Source organism: Carassius carassius, chromosome 28 (assembly GCF_963082965.1).
Source record: "Carassius carassius chromosome 28, fCarCar2.1, whole genome shotgun sequence".
NCBI classification, from domain to species: Eukaryota; Metazoa; Chordata; class Actinopteri; order Cypriniformes; family Cyprinidae; genus Carassius; species Carassius carassius.
This window is the reverse complement of record NC_081782.1, coordinates 3,808,766-3,835,786: the sequence shown is the minus strand read 5'-3', so window position 1 is coordinate 3,835,786 and position 27,021 is coordinate 3,808,766. Positions and strand designations below refer to the sequence as shown.

Genomic DNA, 27,021 nt, shown 5'->3' with positions numbered 1-27,021 from the left:
TCAGGAGAAACTATTGGTTTATTAATAATACCGCTAGTCAGCGAGAATGTACATTCTTTACAGTGTGCAATATTTCTCTGGCGCTCTCCTGCAGTTTTAAATGCTGACGGTCTGTCATGCTATACGCTCCACCGACCTGATGGAGTCCAAGCCTTTCCATCTAGAACAGGGTGGAGTCATGGAAAGTCCATAAGGCCGTACGGAGGAAATATTTCCTATGCACACCATCACTCACTCACACATGCACACAATCCTCACTACAGCCGCGCACCTCAGGCATGTGCCTGAGGAATTAAAAACTAATTGTGCTATAAAATAACACCTTGAGCCTTATAAGACAAGCTCTCTATTTCAGCAAAAAAAAAAAAGTTTCTTTGCCATTACAGTATTCAAAATGACACTGTGGCCTTTAAATATGGAACTGTGCCTTGATTGGTCCTTTGTTTGTGGGCGTGGTCTTCAGGGCGGTGAGGTAGTGGGTGTGGTCCAGTTCCTGTCATCATGGAGACAGGTCTGTCCTTGGTCGACGGGATGAATGATCTCCTCCAGCGTCACATAGGTCCCGGTCAGGAAGCCGATGAAGCCGAGGGCGGCGATGGAGAGGTCTTTGAGGAGCAGGAGAGGAGGAGGTTGACTGGGAAATGCCACCAGCTCCACCAGCGGCAGGAAGATGAGCGCCAGCGCCGAGCTGCTAACCGCACCGACCAGTGAGATCACCAGATCTAACCGCGGTATCAAGACTGCTGTTATGCCTGAGATGGAGACAAGAAGGAAGGGAGAAATTTGATTTTTGCAGGAAAACATGAAAAAATATTTTAGTTTTTTAGATGAAAAGCTTAAATTAAATGTTGCCTTGGAAAGAAATTTTAATAAGTACTAAAATTACTCAAATATAATTGTAATAATACAATTACAATTAAGGGGTTTTGGGTTCGCTAGAATGTGTGTTGGCAGTGGCGTAGGCCAAATTTGTGGAGGACGTTGCGATATTGAAACCATTCAAACCACGAAGACGAGCCAATGGTTATTAGACAAACAACGTGAAAACTTTGCGCAAGACATATGCCGATGAAAAATTTTCAACAGTGAAAGTAAAAACTGATGGCGCTTTCGGCAACGACGCATAATAGTTGTGGCTAAAAGGGATACAGCTAAAATTGGAAGCTTACAATAAATTAAAATTTCTACTTATTAGATTGTTTTATTAACATAGTTTTATTAACACCTACTCCAACCCTAAACCTACCCCTTACAAAAATCCAGTGTGTGACAAAAATATTACGCTATATTGATGTGCGCATGCCTAGTAGTTTTAGCTGTATCCCTTCTGGCCTTAACTGCGCATATTCTCTCAGAGAAGAGACAAGCTACGAATCTAATTCATATGCTGATAACGGTATATAACTGTTTTAATTTAATCCCTGAATATTTCTCTTGTGGCCTGAACAGGATAAAAATGAGAAGAAACATATTTCGTGTTACAGGTTGTTTTTGAAAGTCGGTGCTTGAAATAAAACTGCTCTACATACAATGTCAATAAAAAGATGCACATTTGTGGCAGCCTACGTGATTGCTGCGCACACGCAATATATAGTGCATCTCAATCGCGCCTTCCATGCAAGTAAAACAATTTCAACTCCAGGAAAAAATCTGCATGATGCATTGTTTCGCAAACCAATCAGCAAATAGCTTATTGACACATCCAGGTTGACATGTCCGGTTGTATCAGAAAATGAAGGAGCGCATTACGCAATAATTTTATTCAAACCACTGACTCCAAAAACATCCCGCGAGTAATCTAGAATGATAACGCTATACGAATAGTTGATTCGCTTTTGGTGCGTACACACCATTACAATGCAGTTGCCAACATTTTGGTCAATTTTGCTTGTTTGCACTATAAGGCATGTTGCATATCAAAGTTTTATATTCATGGTCAACACTAATTATAATAAAGAAAAAAAGATGCAGATAAAGACATGTAATTTCTGCGCAGTTTGCGCAAAAAGCAAGCAACTTCACAATTTAACAGGCTGTAGTTTTGATCTCCAATCTGTGTGTGTTTAACTCTTGATTGGTTTTGTGGTTTGTGGACGGGTGTATGCAGAGGATCATGGCTGAAGGCCTAAATCAAAAATCAATATTCATCTTTCTGCTGATGTGGAAGACAAAACCCCTTCTCTTTTCGCTGAATACAAAGGCACAACAATTTATATCCACATACACATACAGCTTTTAGTGGAATGACTGCAAACGTTCCCTGCAGCCTTTTATAAAAAGCACACACACTCAGGCTGTACACATATGTTTAATTCATGAGACTCAAGTGTGAAGTGTCACACACCTGCTCTCTAAGCTACATCTTCTCCCATTCTCTCTCTCTCCTTCTCTCAGTTGCAGAAGAAACCAATAACATGTAACACACACTGGGTTCTCGCTCTCACTCATGCATTCTGAACACTATCTCACAAACACGCATGAACGCTTCAGTTTCTCCTCTCTGTGTGCTACTGCCACCCTCAGGATAAATGTTTGACAGTTTGGTACATGATATGAGAGATAAATAAACACCAACACATGGACCCATGTTCAAAATAGAAATCTAAAGTTGAACAAACAAGAATGCAAATAACCAAATATGAATAATAATTAAGAAATGTGATGTTTTATGGGTACTGATGAAGCAAGCATAACTATTGCTACTTCATACAGCGACAATATGAAATAGTATTTGTTTAAGAGACAATCTAAGTCAGCATTATAGAGTTTAAAGATAAATATAAAATACATAATTTCAATATGAATACAATTTATTTAGTATTTTTATATTATTTTATATATTTATTATTTTATATTAATTTATGAATTAATTTTACATTTTAGACTAGGGATTCCCAAAGTGTGGTGCGCGCACCCCCAGGGGTACGCAAGCTGCCACCAGGGGGTGCGCGAGAGGAAAAATGTAATGGCGGTCTGTTTTTTTTTAAGTGGGATTTTTCCATACAATAAAAAAACATGCACAGTAAACATTTCCTTTGTAATCTCTTTAATTTTAAATTAAAAACTATAATTTATTAGTTTTCGATGGAAACGTAGAAGACAGATAGGCTAGGCTATATGCGTGCCAACTCGTTTCATTCATTCCATAATCCATCCAGCCATCTTCTTCCGCTTATCCGGGGCCGGGTCGCGGGGGCAGCAGTCTAAGCAGTCCTTTTCCTTTCGGTCATGACCCAAAGCTCATGACCATAGGTGAGAGTAGGAACGTAGATTGACCGGTAAATCGAGAGCTTCGCCTTGCGGCTCAGCTCTTTCTTCACCACGACAGACCGGTACATCGACCGCATTACTGCAGAAGCTGCACCGATCCGTCTGTCAATCTCCCGTTCCATCCTTCCCTCACTCGTGAACAAGACCCCAAGATACTTAAACTCCTCCACTTGAGGCAGGAACTCTCCACCAACCTGAAGTGGGCAAGCCACCGTTTTCCGACTGAGGAAAATATATCATTCCATAATATATACTATTATAAATATGCTTAACTGGCTGAAATCAGAGAAACTGTCAAGTCAGACATCTTATGATAAAGTTGTTAGTCAGGAGGAGAGTGGGGTCCGTGTATCTTTTGGTCATGGCTGAACGACTTTTGCGCTGCACTCGAAAAGTTCCAGATGCATACGCTTTTATTTTATTTTATGTTTGAGCCTATGCTCTTTGCAACTTAATTATGTTGTGGATCGTGTGTAGGCTAATTTTATTGTCGCACTTGAAAAGTTTCAGATTGATCCTCGTTTTTATTTATTTTATCTATTTCGGAGCTTATTCTCTTTAATGATGTGGATCGTTTGTAACTTCATTGCAATTTAATTCAATGTACTGTCGTTCTAATTTCCATAACCGTTGTGTTATAGTGGTTCTGAACCTTTTTTTTCCCACTGGGTCGCACTATGGTCCAAGTCCAAGTGCAAGCGGATTGCACAGGTTCGAGTAGCAATGGGCTTCTTCACACTGCCTCCACATGTGCAATTGTGCTTTTGAAGCCTACTGACCATGCGCACCTGTCCGCGCGGTCATAAAAAATGGGAGGTTCGCGTTCGTCCTCTCAGAGCCTCCGCACACACTCTCCCATGACGATGTTTACGTCACGCCTACTTAGCGGACTCCCCGCGGACGCGGAAAGTTTAACATAGGCTTAAGATGCAGTCTGTAAGACGCGCACTGAGCATGACTTGACGCAACATTGCAGAAAATGTGCGTTCACAAATGTAGCTTATGTTGATCCAAATATGGAAAGCACTTTCGAATTTAATAACATGAGGTTCTCTCCAGAGATGTTTTGCCACATTTCTTCAATTAAGGATGATTGCTACGTAATATATGGTGTTCCCATTTGCCTGAACTTCTTCAAGTAAGTTGCGGGGGAAACCAAAAATCCAGCACTCTCCTTCACTGCTGATACTGCGACTATTATTTTTTCTACGTGTTCATTCGCTGGCCTTTTTCACATTTCTTTTTTTACTCCCTTAAAAACAAATGTCCATTCTGATGCTCAATTTTACCGAACTAATGGCTGTTGATGGCTATTTGAATTGAATTCTGCCAAAGTGTGCGCTTGTATGTGTTCGTTAAATGTGCAATGTTATGTGAGTATAAATATAATATATGAAACACAAAATAATTTAACATAAGAAATATAAGCTATAGCCTAATGTTTTTTAAGTAAATGTTTAAATTAATGTAAAAAAAATAATAATAATTGTAAAACTGAAAAAAAAAACAATTAATTGTGTTCAGCATGGTGGGACGCATTTGAATTCGTGGCAATGTTTCTTTGACGCGGCTGAAAATAACCGTGCTTTCTGTTACTGAGCCTGTGTCTGTCACTCGTCCTCTTAAAAATGGAAGCTTGTGCGTAGCTTTGTTGCATTATATTGAAACTTTGTTGATGTTTTTATTGTCATGCGTGTTCTGGTTATTTGCGCATGATTAAACATTGACTCTTTATATGGCGATAAAAGACAGCTTTGTTGCGTTTTTTTTAAAGTGGGGATTGGGGGTGCGCCAACCCGGTTGGGACATAGAAGGGGGTGCGCAGGAAAAAAAGTTTGGGAACCGCTGTTTTAAACTATCCATACATTCTATCAGTATTAGAATCATAATATCTAAATATATATTCCCCCTTATTGTTAACTAAAACCAAAATAAAATAGTTGTAAAAAATCTTAATAAAATGTATTTTTATTTTTATTTATATTTCAGTAATTTTATTGTTAAATTATTCTTATTTTATTTAATTTTCTAACTGAACACATTTTTTTAGTTTATGTTATAGTATTAAAATAAAACAAGATAATAATAATAATAATAATAAAAATATTAAATAAATCAATAAAAAATGCACAAAAGAACTGCTAAGGAACATGCAAAAATAAAACCAAATTGAAAATATTAATACAAAGACTATAATAACAACAACAATGAAAACCACATAATTCATAGCTTGATCCTTGAAGTGATTGAATCGTCAATCTTTGGGTTAACACTGAGCCTTAACCACTGAACTTCCTAAACAAACACCTCAAAGCCAGAGGCTTCTTGAAGAAAGTCTCAGAACCAAGGGCCTTAGCATGCAGGTGCATGATAAGCCCTATCACGGAGCTCTGCAACAGGCCTCAGCGGAGAGCTCCATGATGGGCCTGTCTCCGTAGGGCAGGCAGGTAATAATTCACAGAGCCTCAGGAAGACGGAGATAAATGAGAAGACACTGAATGAGTCCCTCAACTCTGCCCCAGCTCTCACACACACCATAAAAAACATACACGGCCACAAACACACTATATAAAACACATCACCCACACACACGTATACCCATACACGCAACACGCCCACCAATCTACCACAGCACTCAGAGGGGTGACGGCCTTGGGCCAGGGAAAGAGGGAGGAAGCACATCAGGCTGAAAGAACACAGAGAGAGATAAAAGACAGCATGAACGAGTGACAGAATGAGAACTTCATCTTTTTATCTACCAACACGGGCCACAGACCTGCAACCTTCAGAGCTCATTACCCTGATCAACAGCACTTCCACGGGCCTCTTCTAGAACTTCCTCAGAAGAGCTGCATACAACATATAATGCTCCAACAGACCTACAAAATGCATGTAATATTTAAAGATAAATGTTAAAAATAATTAAATTAGTAGTTTTTGTATTAAATTTTTTTAATTTTACTTTTTTTTTTTTTTTTACAATTTTAAACTCTGTATTCAAATATTATAATTATTAGAATCATATCTCTAAAAATACATTTATTTAAAGAAACACACACACCTTTTAACCTATGAAAATGTTTGAAGATAAATAACATTAATAACTAAATAATAATAAATAATTCCATATTTCAATATGAATATATATATGTATATATATATACATATATATATATATAATATATATACATACATATACATACATATACATACATATATATATATATATATATATATATATATACATATATATATATATATATATATACATATATATATACATATATATATATATACATATATATATATATATATATATATATATATATATATGTATGTATATATATATATATATTATCAATTTAAATTTGATATAAAAGTAATTTATCGTAATATTTTGATTTTATATAATTTGAATTTAAAATTATGTATAATTAATGTCAACTGAAAGTCATTACTTTTTCAGGCATTTGTGCTGAATAAGATTTTATAGACTGCCTTGAAAAAGAGCAATTTGCTCACGAAGCATGAAGGAATTCAAATTTGCATTTATTCTCATGACTTTTCCCAGCCTTTTAAATACATATTTGACTTTTGTTTCAATTTCTAATTTATATAATTTCCGTCTTTTCAGAATTGGGGAACCCTGATATTTTCCTTCATTATAAATAATAATACATTTCCCTAGTCTTATTGTACACAACTCACCAGCGGATTTTATTGTGAATGTTTTTCATAATCTTTCATCAGAATGTAATGACTTTCTCTGCCTCTGTAATGACTTTTCTACTGTGTGGGCAGAGACAATGATATTAACCAATAATATCTTGGCCAATAAAACAATCACTCTATGGTATTAAATCGAGTTCCACTCAACACTATTTCCCACCATCGTTTTACTTAGAAATGCATCATTCTGCGGTTTAGCAATGAATGAGCATGAATATGTTTCTAACCCCACCAAGCTCTTTTCTTTAAATAATGGTGTCCATGTTTCATTCATGTCGCCATGCTGCAACTTGAAACTTTGAAAAGAGAGACGGAGAAGCCAGTGACCGTGAGCTCAGGACAAAAGAGAGAAAGAAAATCATGAAAGAAATCTTATAAGTGGAGAAAGTGATATGTCCAAGGAGACCAGAGAGATGGAGAGAACAAAAGACCAACAAATGAATAGTGAGCAGGGCCACTGGGGAGGAAAGGAAGCAAGAGCGATTGTATCTACATAGAATGATAGATAGCTACAACATCAATTGCTGGAATGGTAGATTGCTAGAAAGATAGTTTGCTAAAAAAAATAGCGACAATGATAAATAGCAAAAACAATACCTGGAACAATAGGTGGTTAGAACAAGAAGTAGAATGATAGTTACTATTAATAACAGCTAAAACAATAGCTTTAATAATAGACTAATAGCTGATATGATGTCTCAAACTAAAGCTAGAACAATGGATTGAATGATAAAATAGCTACAATGACTAAAACGATAGACAGTTAGATTGATAGTGAGCTCAAAGAATAGTTTGAACCGTAGGAAAGTTAGATAAAGGATGGACATAATGGATGAGTGGATGGATGAAGGAATGTACGATGGATGAATAGATGGATAAAGGAATAAAAGATGGATAGAATGGATGAGTGGATGGATGGATGAAGGAATGAACAATGGATGGATGAAGGATTAAAGGATGGACAGAATGGATTAGTGGATGGATGGATGAAGGAATGAACAAAGTATGGATGAAGGAATAAAGGATGGACAGAATGGACGAGTGGATGGATTGATGGATGGATGGATGGATGAATGAAGGAATGAACAATGGATGGATGAATGGATGGATAAAGGAATAAAGGATGGATAGAATGAATGAGTGGATGGATGGAAAAAGGAATGAACAATGGATGGACATACGGACAAATTGAAAAATGGATGATTGATTGAATAAACAATGGATGGATAGATGGATGAATGAATGAACTGGCAGGATAAATAATGGATGGATGAAGGAGTGAATGACTGATGAATAGATGGACAGAATTAACAATGGATGGATGGAATGAACAATGGATGGATGAATGAACGAATAATGGATAGATGGAATAAACAATGGTTTGACAGAATGAACAATGAATGGATGGATCAATAAATTAACAATGGATAGATGGATGGAACAAATGATGAATGATAGACTGACAGAATGAACAACGGTTGAAGAGATTTGAACAGATGGAGAGAATGGAATGGAGAATAGATGGACTGAACGGTGGATGGATAATGAATGAACAATGGATGGATGGATGTATGGATAACAATTAATGATGATGAACAGACGGATGGAATGAAAATGAAGGAATGCCGGATGAATGGATGAAGGAATGATCATTGAATGGAATAATAAACAGATCAACAGACAGAACAATGAATAGCTAGAATGATTACTTGGATGGATGGATAAATAATGAAAATGAAAATATTAATAAATACTATAATAGTATAGAAATAACATTAAAATAGCGCTGATAGGTAGATCCTGTTTTAACAGTTTGCATCTCACAGTCTCGCTCCATTTTTCACCATTTCTAAAACAAAAACACACCATCACTCGTGTGCACACCATTCTTGCTACATTCTCTCTTCCTCATTCTCTTTCTTCATAGCAAACGCTCTTTCACTCGTACCTGCATGACTGACGATGTTAAACAAATATTTATTTTCATAATTTAGGTCTCTGGGTGGTTCACGCTTCAGTGGCCGACTCAATTTTTCCAAAGATAAAAAACATATATCAAACTAATCCAAGAGCCTTCAGGTTTACAATGGTTCACAGCATCCATCCATCATTTTGGGAGGAGAACAAACCTCCACTATCTCTCCTCTCATCACCAATGAATACTGGAGGCAGGATTAGGATGAGGAGAAGATAGGAATAGGGAGAAAATGAGGGAATGGATGGGTGGGTGGAAGAAGTGCAGAGAAAACAGCAAGAAAAGAAAGAGGACGATGAAGAAGGAGCATACCAAGATGAACCGCCTACATACTAAACTAATGGTTCAAATCCATTTTTTTAATGGAATTTATTGAATAAAATACCAGCATGCTTGCAATACAACTTTCTACTTCTTTTGATTCACCAGTTTTTGTTTTCACTGAGATTGAGACAATGCATTCTGGGATTGCTTTCAGCTTAAAAGACATGACTTTGATGCTTTAAAATGCTGTTTATCGAGGCGGTTCACAGTGTTTTGGATGAGAGCATGTGCATGTGTGTGTGTGTGCGTTCACTCACAGGTGAGGAAGACGAGCAGCGCTCGCAGGCTGAGATCAGCCGCCCGTCTCCATCTCTTCCTGACAAACTCACACAAGGGCGGAACCAGAATCTCTGCCGGCACGAAAAACTGCACCACAAAACTCACAAACACACCAAACGAGTACAAGACCTTCACCAACTGATTAGACCGGCAACACACACACACACACACACACACACACACACATGAATGCTGCAGAGAAGCGGGGAACAGATCCAGTCAGAAACCCCAGAATGTGCAATTAAGGGTTGAAAAACGTCAATGATGCAATGCAGGATTTCAACACGACTTCAAAGGAAACTCAACGCACAGAGTTTGTTGAAAAATCTTTAACTCGCACTATGCTGATTTCAACACTAGAGATGGGAAAAATGAGAGCTAGTTTGCAACTCCATAAAAAAATATTTTGTAACTTAATGATAGCAAATAATAAAATAATTACACTGATGTTCAAAAGTTAGGAGTGCATAAAATATTTTATTGTTTATTAAGAAGTCTCTTATGCTCACTAAAGTTGAATATATTTGATTAAAAATGAATCAAAACTAATATCATAAAATATTATAAATGTAAAATAACTTTCTATTTGAATATATTATTAAAATGTAGTTTTATTTCTGTGATCAAAGCTGTACACCAGTCTTCAGTGTCACATGATCACCAGAAATCATTCTAATTTGATGATTTGCTGCTCAAGAAACATTTCTGATTATTATCAATGTTTTAAACAGTTGTTCTGTTTCATATTTTTGTGGAAACTGTGATGCATTTCAGGATTCTTTGATGAATACAAAGTTTATAAGAACTCAATTTATTTGACTTATTTTTTTTTTTACATTACAAGTCTTTAGTGTCTTTACTTGACTGATCAATTAAATGCATGCTTACAAAATAAAAGTATATATATATTTTTTAACTGAGCTCAAACTCATTAATTCAAATGAAATAATATATGTAAAATGGCATAAAGATTTAAATAAATACACAATAAATGTTTATTAATGCAAGATGAAAAATAATATTAAATACAACGAGCTTACAGCATGATCAGTAAAGTCTGATTCATGAACAAATGACTCTTATGAGCAGATTCTTTTCAATGAATTGATTCAAAGAAGCATTTTGTTCCATTGTTTTTATTCCTGTTTCAACACATTTTGGACTTCTTGACCAGTCCTACAGTTTTCCAAATTCATTTTTAAATATAAAATACTGCAGTCTCACAGTACGATGTCATTAAAAATCTACATGCATAATAATAATAATAATAAAACAACAGTTGTTTAACAGTTTCAGATGCATGTCACACTGCCGTCACTGCTGGATCTGTCAACAAACCAGATGTTGAATCAGATATTAGCTCTGGTGGCCGATTGTCCTCAGCTGACGGATGCTAATGAGATAAAAGTCCCCATGAAAGTGAGTTGGAAATGGCAGGCTTTAGTTAAAGCTTAACTTGAAAGCAACTGGTTTTGATTTCTCCGTAATTTGATCTGTGAGCTGCAATCAATCACTCGAGATGTTTCTGACAGTGAATGCATAGGAAGCTTCAAAGAGACAGGAGTTTAATATTAGTTCTCTGAATTTAACTCCACTATAGCAGAGTGCTGCGATAACTAAACTGAACTGATTTAACACTCAGATGTGATGGATGGGACTTTTTACATTTTTAGTTTTCAGCTTTTGGAGAGAGTCGTGTTGGAACATGATGCAGGCCGGAATTGAACCCAATTTCCCCACATGAGCACTAAAGTTCAATGTGTATCAATTGATTTACACTACTTTATAATACTTTCATTCAGCAAGGATGCATTAAAGTAAATCGACCATAAATGCATTTATAATTCAAATGTGAATAAACGCATTTCTTTTGAACTTTCAGAGAAATTCCCATCACCTCTCTAATGACCGACAGACTTTTTAAGTGCACATGTGGCATATTTACCAGGAATCATGTGGAAGGTTAAGCGTGATGCTTCCTTTGATGTCGTCTCTGAAGCGGAGGTATCCCAGCGTCGCCAGGGTCACTTAAAGGACGATGATGACGCCCATGCCGATATTGAGGGCTTGAGGGAATCGCTTCGGTAGCCTCATTTGATTCTCCAATGGAAGAACCTACACAAAGCAAGCGAGTGAGAATAAAACAGAAGACTGAATAGAAGGTGGTGAAGCTTTGCTTCAGGCGTCACATGCACAAAGCCAAGTCCAAAAAGTAGTGTCCAAGATGATACAGGCTTTCAAGAAGGCTTCCTTTGATCAAATTCAGGAACAAATCATGTGTCCTGTAGCTCAAACAGCTAAGACTGAGGCTCGCAACAGCAAGGTCATACGTTCAGTTCCCAGGGAATGCATGAATCAAGGAATCTGCAGGTATCAGAACTTTAGTTTAATACACTTTAATAACATTTTCAAGAGCTTTGGGGGAAAAAAGTTTCACATTTATTCTAATGGTGAAAGAAATATATCCATTAGTGTTTTTCCCTGCCTTTTTTTTTTGCAGCAGAGGAAAAATATAGAAAGATTGATTATGGGGAAAGTTCATTATTTATATATTAGAAATTTATATATTAGAAATATTATTGTTTTTTTATTTTAATATAAAAACATATTAGAATTAATGGATTAAATCATCTGCCATTTATATTAATTTAATTGTAAATAATAATAATAATTATAATAATAATAAAAAAATAAGTAAATAAAAATCCAATACTGCATTGCAAATAGCTCGGTGTAAATAATAAATAAAGATTAAAAAAAAGTAAGAAGCACATTGTTCAAGAGTTTGGGTTTGGAAAATCGATTATGCTCATCAAGACTTCAAATTAGTCTATTATAATTATACCTAATTGTTTCAATACCAAAGGAAAAACTGCTTTAAAAAAAAAAAAAAGAGAGAGACATACATAGGCAACGTCAAATCGAAATCATATAAATAAAAGCTGAATCATCATCTCACCACTCCAATTCCCTCAAAGGCAAATATAGCTGTTCCAAAGAAGAAGAGAAACTTCCTCCACGTGGAGGCGAACGGCAGACGTCTGGGATCACTCACATCCTACACATAGCCAGAGACGGTAAAGGCATGATATAGTTTCACATCAGGATTATAATTGCAGTCTTTCTTTGTAGCATAGAGGATGAAAGACACACACACACACACACATGACAGGAACAATGCATGTAAAGATCCAGTGTCAGCCGCCCACAGCCCTGTCAATCAGATGCATACAGAAATTTGCCTCCAATATGAATTGGTGGCTTCTTGCAATTTGTGAGCGTCTGCATGCATAGACTTGTATCAGTTGTGTTTCTAGATTGAACGATGCGGATTCTTTTACACACAAGCAGTGTTTTCAGCATCACAGAGCAGCGGTTCACAGTAAATGCTTAATACAAACTCATCTCTGCATCGGTTTGAGTTGCTTATAACATGCATTTGTGAATGCAACATATGTCCATCATCTTTCCAGTTTTGTAATGAGAAACGCTGATAATCCATCTTCTCATTACAACTGAAGCTCATTGCAGCTTTAAGGGATCCATGAGGTTTATGCCAAAATAAAAGCATTTGAAAATGAAGAAATTAAGACTGCAATAATTAACTGTCATATTAGTATTTTATTTTACAGTTGGACTCTAAAGTAAAATGATTTTTGATTATTTTTGAAAATACTTGTTTTTTTTATTATTATTTTAGAGCTAAATTACATGAGTAATATTTTTATATTAATAGTTTTGTTTAATAATAATTAGTAGTAGGAGTCAGTGATGTGCGGGTTAATGTATAAACAACCCGCACCCGACCAATGTTTTCAACTAACCCGGCCGCAACAAAAGAAAGTAAAAAAAAAATTTTACCCGACCCGCTTCCTGACCCGCATTTTTTTACAAGTAGTAAATGCGTCGCCCCTTTATATTAATTTAATTACTTAAATAGACTATAGACTACAGCATAATAAAGCGTTATGACCGCACACATAAAGCTTGCCACAAAGAACCGGTTAAAGTAATGATTATGAATGTGACTAAATTAGCAAGGAGACATTTAATTGTTTAGTAATAAACTGGTGTTTTCTGTGTCGCTCGCTGCTAAGATGAAGCTGACGATGCGGACTCACCATGAACGCCAGAGAAATGCACATTTCATATGGATTACATAATCAGAGACTAAACTATTTATTTTGGTTTGAATATTTTCATTTAAAAGTAGACATTTCAAGCGTTCTGTAATATATTGGCTATATTTCCTTTTAAACCCACCGACTCAAAGATTAAGACACTACCTGACCCAAAATATCACCCAAAGTTTCTACAGCTTTTTCTTAGCTATTTCAGAATCTGTAAAGATTACTGGGGCAAACTTGTTACTGCAGTAGAGTGATATGAATGTGTGTAATGTACGGAATGATAAATGCTCGTCACTTCTGCTGCCCAAACTTTGTCAGCCTGTGGGTCATTTGGTTTATTGTAAAACGATTGCACTGATTTGCATGTTTCTTGATGATGTGCTTTTTTTCTGTGGTATTCACATGCACCATGTCGCTCACGTCGTATTCTCCACCATGTCCCACAGAAAAACTCCTTTTGCATAAAATGCAAAAAGCTCTCTCTGCTTCGCCATCTACAGGTCTTAACCAAGAGTAGGCTATGTAGCGGTCCATTAGCTATTAAAAGTGAATCTTCTCTTTTTCGTGGCCCCACTGGCCATGGCTGCTTAACCTGACCGAACAGCGCGCGCGCTCTCCAATTTGAGATTGTTGAGGAGGCGTTCGTTCACCAGTCAACAGTTTGATTAACGCACGACTAAGCCTATCACCCTAACGCTTTTATTGCTCTCCTCTGAACTATTGGACATAAGTTAACAGTACGTCTATGGACGTATCCGTGTATTCATTATGCTGGGTCAATTGAAAAAGCGGGACAGATGCTCAATTTGCGTCAGGTAGGACCATAGACTGTATAAGGGTAGGACAAAGGGTAAAATTGCTGTACAGTAAAACGTAAAGCGGGACAGGTGGTCACTCTATCCGCGCCAGTTATTCAGCCAATAAAGTGTAGGCCTATGTATTTCAAAATTGTGTCTAGTACTATATAAATTACAAATGTTTTTCAAACGACCCGACCGACCGCGACCCGAATATCATTAAAAATATTTTTGGATGACTCGTAACCGCGGGTAACCGCGGGTGACCGCAGGCACCCGCTTATTTCGGATCAACTCGCGCATCACTAGGAGTAGTAGTACTTTTATATTATTTCTGTTAAATGCTTGATTATTTTACAATAATTAAAAATTAAATAGAAATATTTGTATTGCTTGTTTAGTCATAGTAGTAGTAAAGTTACTAAATCTAATAATATCTTTTTTATAATACTAAAAAATACATCATTATTATTTTATTAAACATTTCTTAAATAATTGATTTATTGATTTTAAAATACTTGTAATAGTTTTGTTTAGTAATAATAATAATAATAATTATTATTATTTTATTTGATTATTAGCCTGATTTATAATTTTACAGTTAAATATTGATTTTATTAATTAATTTATTATTATTTTTTAATAATTTTGTTTAATAATAATAATTATTATTATTTAGTACAGAAATTTATCAAATACTTGATTTTACAGTAAAATAATACAATAAAAATATTAAAATGTATTCATAATAGCAGTAATAGGAGTAGTATTAATTATTATTATTATTACTGTCATTATTATTTTATAGTCATATTGCTATATAATAACAGCAGACCTGGAGCTTTATAAAATATTTATTTTAATATTTTAAAATCGCAATCACAATTTTAATCTGAAAAAAACAAATAAAATTTGCTCATATCGCACAGCTCTCACACACGCACACGCACACTTACGTTGAGTATATATGTTAAGATGAGGACGAGGCTGACAGCCATACAGAGGTTGGCGATGTCGGAGAGGGCGGCCATGTTCCTCAGGTCTCTGATGAAGGTCAGAACGATGATGAAGGGAAGGAGGAAGACCATTTAGAGCCGCAGGTCCAACCCTGAAGCTGCAGAGACAGAAGGAGCTGAGAGGGAGACGGCGCCCCCCTCTGAGCTGTTGGAGTATAACAGCACAGACTCCACAGAGCTGTTCAGATGAGCTCCCTCCATCACCTAACACACACACACACACACACACACACACACACACACACACACACGGCTGTGACTTCAAGAGTCTGATTGCCTGTTACATTCAAAGAAGAACTGTGATTGGCCGCTGCATGTCTTCATTCTTGAAATGTGTCTTTCTATTCATTTTCAGGTATGTGTGAGCTCCGTCACATAATCAACATCAGTTCATCTAAGAAGAAAATAAACTTGTGGAGCTCTACTCTCACACATACCTGTTTAATGTTCTCAGCCAGGAACACAAACTAAACGCTACAGAAGCCCAGCTGGGTCAAAACCAGGAAGAAATTCACCAAGTGCCTGGAAAAGATAGTGGTTTGAGTGAAAATTAAACACAGTTTTCTTTATTGAAATAAAGATGAAATAAAATACAATTTTAATAAATTTTAATTACAAAGGTACATTTCCAACTACTTGAAATGTTGAAATAATTAATTATATTAATTTAATCAAACATTTTAAATGAATAATAAACCTAAAAATTATCAAATGGAAAAAATACCTGAAATAAAAACAAAACTACTTAGATCTATTGAAAAAATTACAAAAGTAAGAAAATATGAAATAAAAATATTTTTTATAAGAATATAAATACACAAATAATAAAATATATTTAATGTTTCTAAAAAAATTGATACATTAAAATATTAATATAAACTAAAATAGAATATAAATAATGCTGACATGTTTAATGATTAAATAAGTAATACTGAAATTCCATCATAAATTACTCAAACCTATAGTGTTTGAAACCCATTTTAAAAAAAAGAAAAAAAAAGAAAAGAGAACATTTGAAGATCAAGGTCTTTTTCATGAATTAAGATTTTTTTTTTACGATGCCAAAACAGTATTATCATTCAAAACAGTAAACGATGAGAGAATTTTCTGCTATATAAAATGTTAATTTATTTAAGTTTTTTTTTATTTTTTATTCAATTTAATATTATTTAAGTAATAGTTATTATGATTATCATTATTATTAATATTTTTTTAAGTACTAGTAGTAGCATCTTCATCAGGGGTTTATGTTTCAGTATGCATGATATTATCTTTGGAAAGAGATAAAAACGAGGCAGCATCTTTTTAAGATTCTGTGTGTGGGACATCAGATCTCTGCAGGCAGTGTCCTGTGTCTCCGCTCTCTGATGAATATATTCATTCCAGCACAGACATTTGCCCTCTTGCCTTCCCTCTCTCTCTCTCTCTCTCTCTCTCTCTCTCTCTCTCTCTCACGAGGGGTGTGTGGGGGGATGTCATGCCAATGAACTGCATGATGGGATAGCTCACCTCCCAAAATGAACACCTCTCCTCAGGCACTGGGAGGAACTCATCTCCATGGCAACTGCAACCGTGTCGCTGTAACCGAGGGGGGAACGCTTCAACCTGTGAGGACAGAAACACTGGCACATATTCTTCAAGAGAAAAGCAGCACAAAAAAAAAAAACTGGACCACAAAACCTGTCTAAAGTGTACATTTTTCAAATAAGTTTTTCATTGATGTATGGTTTTTTTAGGATCAGACAATATTTGGCCGAGATACAACTATTTGAAGATCTGGAATCTGAGGGTGCAAAAAAATCTAAATACTGAGAAAATGACCTTTAAAGTTGTCCAAATAAATTCTTAGCAATGCATATTACTAATCAAAAATTAAGTTTTGATATATTTACGGTAGGAAATTTACTAAATATCTTCATGGAACATGATCTTCACTTAATATCCTAATGATTTTTGGCATTAAAGAAAAATCTATAATTTTGACCCATACAATGTCTTTTTGGCTATTGCTAAAAATATACCCCAGCGACTTAAGACTGGTGTTGGTGGTCCAGGGTCACACATTAGCTTTTCATCCACTCGTGTCTCAGACTTATTACTACATCTAGTAATAAAAACACAACAGGATAACTGAACAGACAAAACTAACCCCCCCAAAAATACTCTTTTCACACAAAGCAGGTGTGAATGTTTAAGGCTTTCGTTATTTATAATAACCCTGACGCAATAATCCCCAAACAGCCAAATATCATCTGATTTATTGGTGTAGTCGATATATTGATCTCTCTAGTCCATAATATATCCTCACTGCCATAACTTGGCAGGCGTGTGACAGCACACTGATGAGCTTCACTCCAACACTGATGCAGCCGCCTGCGCTTCCTGAAGTCAGAGCCCAGGGACAGGCCTTTGATCACGCACAGACAGAGATCCAGACCGCAGGAAAGTCCACACGCTAGAAACCGCTGCGCTCACAATACACAATATGCACGCTTCAAATCTTTGAGCTGACTGCAACATACATACAACTATCATTTTACAAACAATCTAAGACACTGATGTTCATTTGAACAGATATTGTGTGATGCTTAATGTAAAGTCACAGATGAACACCTGCTTTATGTCACTTTAGCATTTGGGGGGTTATTTTTGTCTATTATCCTGCTAAAGTGGAGAATGACAGGAAGCAGAGAGAAGAATGCAACTGAAGCAAGACTGGATCACAAGTGGACAAAAAGATCATATTTAAATCATTAAAATAGAATAAGAACCATAAAAAAAAATAATAATAATTTATAAAAAAAAATTAAAACCTGCATGCCAAGCATGTCACAATTAACAAACATCACAGAACTGTGATGATTGAAATATTAAATTATAATGGGTCTTCAATTAAGTATTTAGGTCAAAGGGGTTCATCTGCCAAAAAATAAATAAATAAATTAAACAAATAAATGACAAAAAAATAAATAAATTTAAAAGATTAAAAAAACATATTAAGAATAATCTTATTGATAAACTTATTTGTCCTTTAATTGACAAGACAACATTTCTAATTTTCACTTAGATTAACTAAAATAAGTAAAACTGAAATTAAAAAAAAAGATAGATCATGTTGCATGTAGACAAAAAAATTATAATAATTTGCTAAAACTTTAAAATATAAAAATACTTTCCAATAATTTATTCATATTTTTTAGTTTTCATTTTAATTTGAGTAATTCTGCCGTGTGTTTTTAGTCATTCTTGTTTTATATATATATATATATATATATATATATATATATATATATATATATATATATATATATATATATATATATATAACTCAAACCTAGGTCGTTCATGTTAGCACCAGGCTTAATGTGATACAAGCATGTGCATCAGCTGCCACACCCCAGTTCCACTGTGAAATTCAATACAAATAAACTTGAATTGAATTTCACAGTGGAACTATCCCAGTGGAATACAAAAAAAAACAAAAAAAATATGAATAAATTATTGGAAAGTATTTTTATATTTTAAAGTTTTAGCAAATTATTATAATTTGCTAAATTGGTATTTTATTAAGAAAATAATCACTGATCATAAAACCTGATTCACCAAAGAGTTTAGTTATGCCTAGTCCTAGTTCTGCTTTTCAAAAAAATCATTAAACATCAGGTCAAGACTCAAACAGAAAAAAAAAAAACAGAAGCTGAAATGTGATTGGCTGTGGTGAGTGAGGCGGTGGGCTGTGATTGGTGCGTTCTTACCGCTCACTGAGCTGATGACCGCAGTTGACCAGGATGTGCATGCAGTGAACACACACAACGCCCATCAGAACCAGACTAACTGGACCGAGCTGGAGAAGAAACAGAGAATTGTGTGTTTTTTTTAACTAACACTAGCTTCTCTAATCTTCTTGTATTCTATCGGTTTTATTTTTATTTTTATTACACAATTTACAAAAGCACAAAAAAAGAAGCCTCTAACTCTAGCTTGCTCTATTCTTTTTCTACTCTATCTGTTTTCTTTTTATTTATTATATAATTGAAAAAAAAAACCCTGTGTTAAGTTAACTGAGACTTGTTAGAGCACTTGTGTATCATTGCTCTTTTGTTGGTTTTGATTGCTTCTATTGTCCTCATTTGTAAGTCCCTTTGGATAAAAGTGTCTGCTAAATGACTAAAGGTAAAGGTTTTAAGTGTCTTCTAGAGTAATAAAGCCTTATCGTTCTCTCTCAGCGTGAACTTTGCTTACTGTATGAGGTCTTTATGATGGCAATAACGTTTGTGGACTGACTCGTTTACAAACCAACAGCAGTTTAGACTGTAAACCAGTCTGACCTGTCTAAAACTCACATCTGAACCTGTCCAGCCATTAAGAGTCAGTATCCGGCGATCAGGACACGATGGGGAAAACAAACCAATCTAATTACAGGAGCAATAAAGCTGTAACTGTATTTTGTGGGAACAACAAATACATTTATTACTCCCCTCAAGCATTTTCAGGTTTTTAGAGTCTGGGGGTCAGATTCATGATCTGCATTTACTAACAGTCTGAAAACCTGGACATAAATCTAGAAGTGTGTTCATATTCAGAGTCAGTTTTGGATTTTGAGAAAAAGAAAAGCTAGGGTCTGTTTGATCTAGACTGGGTTTATCACTCATATGTTTTCACAGAGGAAGATGAGATGTTAAATACCACAATCCCAGCATTCTTCACTGCTAGAGGAAGCCCAAGCAACCCTGTGCCGATGTTCCCCTTTAAGAGATGCAGCAGGGTTTGAGTAAACCTGAGAAAGAGGGAAAACAGACGTTTTGTCCACATTAATGTTGTTATTTCAAGCAGAGAGATGTCAGAAATGGAGGAGGTCACAACATGATGCTGGTTATGTATACACACTTTTTTTTGTTACAGATGAAATTGTTGTTTGCAAACAAACGCCTATAAACTACAAAAGAAACCCTGATGTGAGACTCACGTGATGCCTTGTGTAAGGTGCTCCGAGTCTTCATCTACGTCTACATCTTCCTCCTCCTCCTCACCTCATTCTTCCTCTATCAGAGGGCTCATCACCTCCATGTCTGCTCCGTGTCATATTTGAAATAAAATCACAGGCTTAAAGGTATTAAATCTAATGCAGTAATAAATGCATGGCCTAATTAACGGATCTAGTTCATGAATTAAAATATAAAAACAGGTCTGCTTAAAAAACAGCAGCCTGATGCTTTATTCAGTTCATTAAGAAACACCTGAGCAGCTCAAAACCGTCTGTCTGCTCTGCCTCAAGTGGATGTGTGTTTTCAGACCAAGTAAAGTAAAGTATCTGGTGATCAAAACAGGTCAACCAAAAAAGCTGCCCTAAAAAAAGTGTTAAAAAAAACACTTTTATAGAATATAAATAGATTTATGTGTTCATTTTACATTTCATTTCAATTTTTATATATGCATAAAATATCATGCATTCAAAAAAATGCATAGTAAATACATAAATATGCATAACAATAATACATGTTTTTAAAACAAAACTACAATACTACACACTGAAATATTATTTTGATTTTGTGTTTATTAAAATAGTTTCAAATATACTTTAATCTATTGTATAGAATGCAATTACATGGCAGTCCTGTGGTGCTGTTTTGTTAGTGTAGAGATATTTGCATGAACTACTGTGATCTGTGGTGCAAAAAATACATCATTACCTAGTTGTTCAGGTGCTGGCATCTTGTGCTGCTCATCTGGAATAGGTTTATTTAAACCCACTGAAGCTGATTGTGTTGCGGGTCTGTTGAGTGCTCTGATGAGTTGACACACAGGGAATCAGCTGTAAATAACATACACAATGACACACACTCTATCCAATCAAAAAACACATGACAGACAGAAAACACAAAACTACACAACATTTGACTGTTGTTGTTGCACACTAATGTGACATTTAAAACTAACTTTTCATTGTAATTACATTAAACGATTAAATGTCAAAGCAGCTTGTAATTGTTAAGCAGTAAAAAGCATATAAATAATATGCATATTCTGTTGCAAATACTATGCATGCAACTACGTTTGGACACACCTGTTCTTTATCATGACACTAGCCAATAGACAATAGTAAAGTTACCAAATTTACTATTAAACCCAAATTTATGGGAATAATATATTACATTATATTATACATTATAAATGACACATCTTTAATAATAATCATAATAATAGTAAAATCTATGTAATAGTTACACAAACAATACACAAAATAATATAAAATAAAGTTGTTTATTAAAAAGATTTATTATCTATTTAATATTTAAAGATTTGCTTTTTTATTTTATATATAAACACATATACATGTGTTTGTGCATAATAGTACATATAATGCATAAAATACTACTATAATTGTTATGCAAAAAATACTAAATATATAATAGACATTTTGTTAACTAGAATAGAAAATGCATTTAAAGTTTATATACTTAAATTTTTTTAATAGAATGTGTTTACTAAAAATGGGCGTACAATATACACTAGAAATAGGCTATATTTAAAATGTTAAATAAATGTGTTTATCAAAAACCCATCTTTAAAATATATGAATCGCATCATTAAATATAACAAATACACAAAAAATGGTTAACAATAACTTTACGGTTTAAAAATAAAGCAATATAAGGAGGTTAATGTTGATTATGTAGTGCATTATACGCTGTATAGAGTGATGGGTTCAGTAGTGGAAGTCTTTACCGAAGGAGCGCAGAAATCACAGCCGCTCTTCTGTAACTCTCTCCGGCTTCATGTGCGACCATCACCGGCCCTGAGCTGGATCCGACATCCGCACCGAACAACCCGCGCGATCAGATGACTCAAGCCTAAACCCCTTGTCAATGAAGATGAGTCCCGCTGGAGATTTGTAGTGGATCACCCAGACAGTGCACATCATCACAGGCTCTCACACACAAACCATGCGCTCCACGTCACCGGCGTCAGGACGGAGCAGCTCCTTAAAGGGGCCGCGACACTAATACAGCAACTGTGCATTGGCCCCTATAGTAATGGCCCTGGGACCAGTTGCATAAACTGTTTAGACTAGTTTAAAAAAAGTTAGTCTTTTTTTTTCTTAAAAACTGGTCAGAACATTTTAATTCAGTTATGAAAAGGTAGTATTGTTCTTATTTGTATTGAAAAAAAGTAAGATCACTTGGCAACTGCTATTGGTCAAACTAGTTCTTAAGACAAAGTCTTAACATGGTGGCTAAGTTTACGCAACTGGCCCCAGGAGTCAAGTTTGACTGGTTACCATTAGCAGTTACTACACCAGAATTATTTTACTGACATTTTTCCCCAACATAAAGATTACAGATACAGAATATTTCACTATATGCCATACATTTTGTTTTGCAAGTAGCCGATTTTTTTTTTTTAATTTGTTACCCATCTCTTTAAAAAGTTCTCCCCTGAGAACTGTGTTAGCATTCAAAAAACAAAATGGTAAATATCAAAACAATAATCATGTACGCCAATGATATTTAAATTGTTGTGTGGTAGTGCAATTTTGTATTAATAATTTAAGCAGTAATATATAATTTATTATTTAAAGTAATAAAAATATTTTAAAATATTAAATTTCAAAGTGCATTTTTCTTCAAAACAATATTTTTGAACTGCTAATAAATTTGAAAAGTTCTTCTGCAAGCAGAAAAAGAGTGTAGTTTGTCTTATGTAGCCAGAGAGCCCTTATATTGACATGGTAATGCAAAGAAAAGTATAAAAAAAAAAACAAATTTGCAAACATTTTGTGTGAAGTGGGAGTAAATATGAAGTGGGAGTAAAAGCTATAATTCAATGCTTTTGTGAATGAATGCAAAGTTTTATGGGAGTTGTATTACTTTTGTAAAAGAGCGTGAAATGTTTTGCAAGCAAATGCGGAATGGGAGGGGAGGAAATATGTAAATTTAAATGCAAACTATTTGCAAGAAAACACGAAAAAAACTGTCAGCAAAAGCAAAGTTTCTAAGAAAATTTTCCAAAAGTGACAGATGTGAAAAAAACTTGAAACATCTAAACACAGAGTCTTATTAAAACCATACTTAAAGCAGTCAGCATGGCTTCCTATATCTTTATTAACACTTCAAACGCTGTTACGTCATTAAAAGTTAAGGCACATTTTCAGATCCAAGTCCTGCTGGAATACATTTTTAAATAAGAGCATGTTTTCCGCCGGGATTGTATATCACAGATGTGTTATAAAAACATGCACCCCATGGTGCATCTGCTCACACACACACACGCGCACGCACACATCAGCAACTGGTTGTTAAGAGGCATTCGGTAGAGCATTCAGAAATATACATTCTGGGTAGCATTCTTTTCGGTCTTTAATCCCATCAGTGTTCATTTGTGAAACTGTGTGTGTGTGTGTGTAAACTTGCATGCTACAGACATATGCAATACTACAGTCACTTCTCATTTGTACTGAGCACAGAGACATCAGATCTGGCCCGCTTCCTGGGTCAGTCTGAGTCTGCTGTGTCTCAGGTGCTTTGGCATGAAACTAGAACCCTGTGAATGCACTTGGAGCCAACATGGCCGCCACAGACACGAATGATGGAGGCTGGGAGAGGCGCGCTGTCAGAAGCCCAAACGGAAGACTCCTTCTTTAACACACTCCAAACATGGCACTGAAACCCACTCCTTTATCAATCCATCCATCCTTATGATTGTGTGTAGTTCATTCATTGGGAAGGAACGAGGGGAAATGAAAGAGAATGACGAGGACAGGGGAGATTTGGCTGTTTGGAGTCTCTTTACTCGATGGCTCCGGGTCTTGTGGCCACGTAGACGAAGAGGACGATGAGCAGCACGAGCACTACGAGCGTCGGGAGAACAACCGTAGTCACCTGCTCCCGCGCCTCCTGCATGGCCTGCTTGCGCTCCTTTTTGTCCTTCCAAGACTCCTTCTTGGGCTTGCCCTTCAACTGCCGCATGGCTCAGTGTGTTTCCACACAGCGGGTCACCGGCGATCCCAGATGAAAAACCAAAATGCACGGTCCTGTGAAAACACATACAATTTAAGAATTATTATTATTATTTTTTTTTAATTGAAGCACATTAATAAACATTTATAAAGTTATATCAATGTACTTATAAAGTATTTAATGGCTAAGTAGCAAAAAAAAAAATGATTTCAAATTTAAATGTACATAAATGTATTTTTAGATGCTTTTTGTGGTCGACATTTTTAAGAGAGACAGAATAGTTAATGAGAAAAAAATAGGGTAAAATTTGATTAGAATCCAATTATAATTTTTTTGTAATAATGTGTGCTGATGAATTCTGCATAACAGTACCAGGAATGTATATTAAAAAAGAATTAACATATACTTTTAATAAATTATCATATTTATATATTATTAATAACTGATACATTTTTTGATGACTTTAGATTTTTTATCTGTTGAATGCTGCTGCACTGTAACAAATACATTTTTAATTACATCATATTAATTATACATCCATAATAATTAATAAAATAACTTGATTTTATCCATTGACTGGATTGTGAAGTCAGCAGAAAAGTTGTTTCAGAGGCACAGCAAGTTATTACATTTTGATAAGGAGGATACCAGGTGTGTATATTAAGAATATTAATACTCTACTAATAAATGATCATATGAGCATATTATTAATAAATATTATATATTTTTTTCTATTACATGACCTGAAGTGTGAACAAATCAGTTGTTATATAAACTGTGTATGTATAATAATAGAAACATGTTTCACATTGAGTACAAAACATGTCGCACTTTAGAATACTGTCCCCACAAAATAATATGAAATATTGCTCCATATCTGTGGCTTCACACCTTTAGTAAGTTTTTTTTCCACCCGTAGTCATGGCAACTGAGCAAAGGCCAGCAGTAAGAAATCTGAATGTGGAAATGCAGCAGCGCACACACATACAGAACGAAGCAGAACAGCAGCCTCGGACACAATTCCCACCCAGACAAACAGGAACTGGGTGTTGTATCCGGAATCTTAAGATTTTGTGCATGTCCCATAATGAACTACTCACTTGAGGGGGGGGGGGGCTATACACAGTTCAATTAAACTCTTTTACGAACAAAACCAGATCTGCTGATGTGTCATTTCTTACTTCAGAGTGTTTGCATATCTCCAAGTAAATCTGTTCACTTTACTAGAAGTCAATCAGTGACTCAAATACTGATGTCTAGACATAAATATAAACGCTAATACATATATAATACAATTTAGGAACAATTTAATATGTACAAATGAGATGTAAACTCTGATATGAAATGCTCGAATAAATAAAAATAAAATATAAATTGTTCATTATTGTTCAAAATCTACTCACAAAATATCTGTAGATTCTTGAACTCATACAGAGTTTCATTTCTGATTCCTGGATGAGGATTTTTAAATAAATTTGAATAAGACTAAATAATCTTGACTAATTCAATGAAAAGAACCAATTCAAATTAATTGATTTGCTCACAAACTATAAAATGATTTAATTCAGAAACCTCTATGACTAAAATGTTTTATTAATTCACAATGGCACAAACTTATGTTCTATCTTTGACCTGGCTGATATACTGTACACTGGTCCTTATTTGAAACATTACCATATAAGTCGATTTGTTGGTGGACAACTTGTTAATAATGTACTGGATTACCTTAACTATAACACAACTACACAACATCCCAAACCCACCAAGCACTACACGAACAGAATCAGTTGTACAGGTGGGAGTGATATATTGTGTTGAACTTCTCTACATGAAAACAAAAGTTACAGTCCTCAGTATCTCTGCTCAGAACACACTAATACAGGCTTTGAGAACAGAAAAGTCCCAGTCCAGCTCTCAGATCAGGATAATACAGTACAGAACATACTCGAAATCCAGCGCGTGACAGCGGCTGCCGCACACTTTCTCTTCTGCATCGAAGTTGCGACGCGCCAGTGTTTACAATCAAATGAGTTTTTGCCGACCACAAATCAAGGACCTGTTGCATGCAAACGACTTGAAAACTATCCGGCAGCACTTCATACACATGGATCGCCCTGTTGCTTGCGATCGCGCTAAATATGGACTGCGTCTTGTGCGCTCGCGCCGCGCGCGTGGGGACACTTCCACGCACTTTTCGCTTACCGCTTCAGTCTGCGCTCCGCTACACCCGCCGGAGGGCTTTCGTACACTGTGTTTCTAATCTTCCGCAGTCGCTGTCTCGGTTCCCGGAGGTTTTGAGTGAGTGAGCGGGTGCTCGTGCGAGATTACGTGGCAGCGCTGGAGCCTCGAGCGCAGGAGGGCCGAGGAGGAGGCGTGAGCGCGCGTGCTCTCTCCCTGTCTGCGGGGGCACGAGACGAGGAAAGGAGGTAACATATGAAAAAAAAGAAACATTTGTAGTGGAAGTGACTCCTTACCGCCGATAGAAGGAGACACAGAGACGACTGACCACAGTGTTCCAGTGCTCTGTTCTTTTATTTATTTTTT

The 27,021-nt window shown here is 35.5% G+C and overlaps 1 long non-coding RNA gene and 1 pseudogene across 1 annotated transcript; one reads left to right on the top strand and one right to left on the bottom strand.

The window, feature by feature from the left end:
* On the bottom strand, nt 1-22,377 carry LOC132107745 (neutral amino acid uniporter 4-like; annotated as a pseudogene).
* A 2,048-nt stretch (nt 22,378-24,425) lies between these two features.
* Nucleotides 24,426-26,899, top strand: LOC132108353 (uncharacterized). The gene is made up of 2 exons (XR_009424430.1): nt 24,426-24,553; nt 26,688-26,899. It is a non-coding gene; the product is annotated as an uncharacterized LOC132108353 (long non-coding RNA).
* Nucleotides 26,900-27,021: the final 122 nt, after the last annotated feature.